The following is a 3393-nucleotide window of genomic DNA, read 5'->3' as shown; positions in this document are numbered from 1 at the left end:
ATTTCACATATTCAATGAAGTGCTATAGGCTTATTGCATAAACAAGAGAAAGTATAGAAATAGTTCTCCTGGATCTGAAATCCTCTAGGAGAGCAATAATCTGGAATTTTCTACAACATTATCTTTTATGTTGCCTATAAAAAGGGTCATCCTAAAAAGGGATGCACCCTTAAAAATAATTTATCAAATATTTTGAATATCTGATACAGTTTGATTATCAAAAAGGTATGTGAAAAACACATAGGAGGTATGAAGCCTATTTACTTACCCTGCTGGTTTGCGTATTCATAGTAGAGGAAATAAATGGCTATCATATAGTATTTTCAGAACAAACTTCTAGAGCTTCTAGCATTTGCCATTTGGAAGAATTGAAGCCCTAAAATATGTGGAGTAATAAGGCAGACTTCATATTGACTGGAAAATTTGGTCTCAAAGAAAAAGAAAGCAGACTATAGGTAAATGTATGTTTGGGCACATACTTATAGGATGTCAAGTAGGCTGATCCACAGGCTTGATTTCACAGTTGGGGACTGGAGGACTTTCGGATCTATATTGTGGTTAGTTGGTGTCCCAGGCCACTGCTTTTAAAAATATTTCGATTGTCAGTGGCTGGGGATGAGGAAAATGAGTGAGCTACCCAGAAATGGATACCAAGATGAGCACCTAGTACATATAGTAAGCAACCATCAGCTGAAGGGAAAAAAAAAAAAAAGCTGCCAAACAGAAGGCAGAACCACTGTTGGAAAAAGTCAAAGAAGCAGAAAAAAACATTCTTTTGGAAAGTGAACATCAAATGTAATTTTGAAGAGAAGCAAAGAAAAGAGCAAAATAGGCAAAGAGAGGTAGATACTCTATTTTGGTAAAAATGTAGGGATCGGGGAGCTGCCTGGGTGGCTCAGTCGGTTAAGCATCCGACTGTTGATTTTGGCCCAGGTCATGGTCTCAGGGTTCCTGAGTTTGTGCTCTGTGTTGGGCTCAGAGTTCCTGGCGTGGAGCTGCTTGGGATTCTCTCTCTCTCTCTCTCTCTCTCTCTCTCTCTCTCTCTCCCTCCCTCCCTCCCTCCCTCTCCTTCTGCCCCTCTCCTGCTCCGCTCTCCCTCTCAAAATAAACTTAAAAAAAATTTTTTTTAAATGTAGGGATCAACTAGTGGGTAACAACAGTTATACATAACTAAGGTTCTCTCATTGACAGAATGGCCCTGAGAGTGGAGGGCTTTGGGACTTCCAAGACCCAAGAGTTAGAGTTGAGTCTAAGGCAGGGCCAGCAAATTCTTTCTGGAAAGGTCTAGATAGTAAATACTTTAGGCCTAATGTGAGCCGTACATTCTTTATTGCAACTATTGGACTCTGCTGTTGTAGGATGTGGGTTTGATTTGACCTATGAACTGCAGCTTGATCACCCCTGGTTTAAGGCAACATCTAGCTTAGATTTAGCCTTCTGTATGAATATTATCTTTTCTGGAATTGCCATTACCTTTCACTTCATTCTAGTCCTAAATGAGCCTGATCTGAAAGAATAACATACCCCCTTTCTAGGGTGCCCAGTCCCATGTTGGGCTCTCATTGACTTCTACAGCACACTGCTTTCTGTAGAGTGCAAAGGGCTGGGCCCTGAGACAGCAGGACTAGTGAGTTATCAGCTGTGCAAGGACATTGGGGCAGCGCTCCATTTACTCCACTTCCTTCACTGACTTCTCAGAGCCGTCAGTCAGGGGCAACAGTCTACTAGCCCTTTGGGTTGTTGGCTGCTGAATTTTCAGCTTGGAGTATGAAAGTGAGAAAGCCCTGCCTATGATCAGAGAGTGGAGCTGTCTTTCCAGATGGGGTACCATCTGATCTGTCTTCTCACAGTGAACTATAATGGCATCCTGAGCAGTCTGTTTTTACAGTAAAATCATTCCAAAAGCAACTTAATTAGAATGAACTGGGATTTGTGCCTTTAACACACAGGTAGGCAAAAATCCCTCAGGTCTTTGAGGCATTCCTAATTTGCTTCAGAAGCCTTTTTCTGCCAACCTCAGCCCCCACTCTCACCCCACCCTCGCTCCTAACTCCTCAAACTCTGCTATCAGCTATCTGGTGTACAGACACCCTTCTGTCTGTCCTTACTGGAGAATTTTCTAGAATAGATTTCTTCTTATGCAGCTTGACCACCCCTGGTGGGCAGAGGTTTCTTCTTATGTAAACCATGATGGATGCTGAGAGTGGCTTCTCTCTTTCTAGGTTTCCATGGCTCTGCAGGAAAAAGTGCAGAGCTATGGTCCCATGCGGATGTTGCAGGGAGCGGATGGCACGTGCTCAGATTTCAGTTCAATTTTTACTCCAGTGAGGGTTGCAGCCAATTCTCCCTCCCTGCCTCAAGTTACCTAGGGGCACCTACTACTGCCTCTGTTTCCCGCATTGTCCAGAATTGTCATAGTCCTCCGATTAACATGACTTCTATTCTATCTGTGAAATAATAGCACTAGCCTATTGGGTTAAGGAGCATTTGATTCTTTCCTGAGCTTATTTACAATAGAAGGACCATTTGATCAACTGGGAATGGGTCTATTACAACGGTTCTCAAACTTGAGCGTACACTACAATCACCTGAAGGGTTTGTTAAAAATGGCTTGCTAGGCCTCATCCCCAGACTTTCTGATTCAGTAGTTCTGTGGTGGGACTTGAGAATTTGCATTTCTTGTAGGTCCCTAGGTAAGGCTGCTGGTCCCAGGATCATTTGCTCAACTGGAATTACCTGGGATAAATGGTGACACACTTCAATGGTAGGAGGAGGAAGGAGTATCTCAGTTCATATCATGACATTGGTAAAAAAAAAAAAAAAAAGGTTGCATTCAAAATGCTGCACAACTGAATGCAACTCACAAGCATGTTGACACCAGGCTTGAGAACTATGGCTTTAAACTGATGACTGAAGGGAGGGTATGAATTACCTATAACAGAGGCAAAATACTGTCAACTGGCAGAATGCCAGGAGTAGTATCTTTGTAAGAGTCAGATCCTTTTGAAGAGCTCTTAAAAACTAAATGTTTCTTTAAATAGAACTAGGATAATCACCCACTCCCTTATTTTTTCCAATATATGGCAATTACAGAGTGATGTGTCAATGCAATATAGATTTTAGACATTTCTTGATGTGAAGTTGTGTTCAACGAGACCACTAATTTCCTATCATTTATTCATCATAATGTATAATATTCCATTATTTCACCCAAGGAATAATTTATCAACAAATATTTGTTAAATGATGAATGAATAGTCAACATTATAAAATGGAATATAATTCTTGCGTAACGCTGTTGGCTAAGTAGGGAGAATAGATGTGGTGTTAGAAACTCCCCAAGTTGCTGAGGGGGGCAGTTAACATAGTGACAGGTGTTCAGGAGGAGAGTGG

Source organism: Panthera leo, chromosome B2, assembly GCF_018350215.1.
Source record: "Panthera leo isolate Ple1 chromosome B2, P.leo_Ple1_pat1.1, whole genome shotgun sequence".
In the NCBI taxonomy this organism is placed as follows: domain Eukaryota; kingdom Metazoa; phylum Chordata; class Mammalia; order Carnivora; family Felidae; genus Panthera; species Panthera leo.
The sequence above is the reverse complement of the archived record's forward strand: the minus strand, read 5'-3'. Positions refer to the sequence as shown.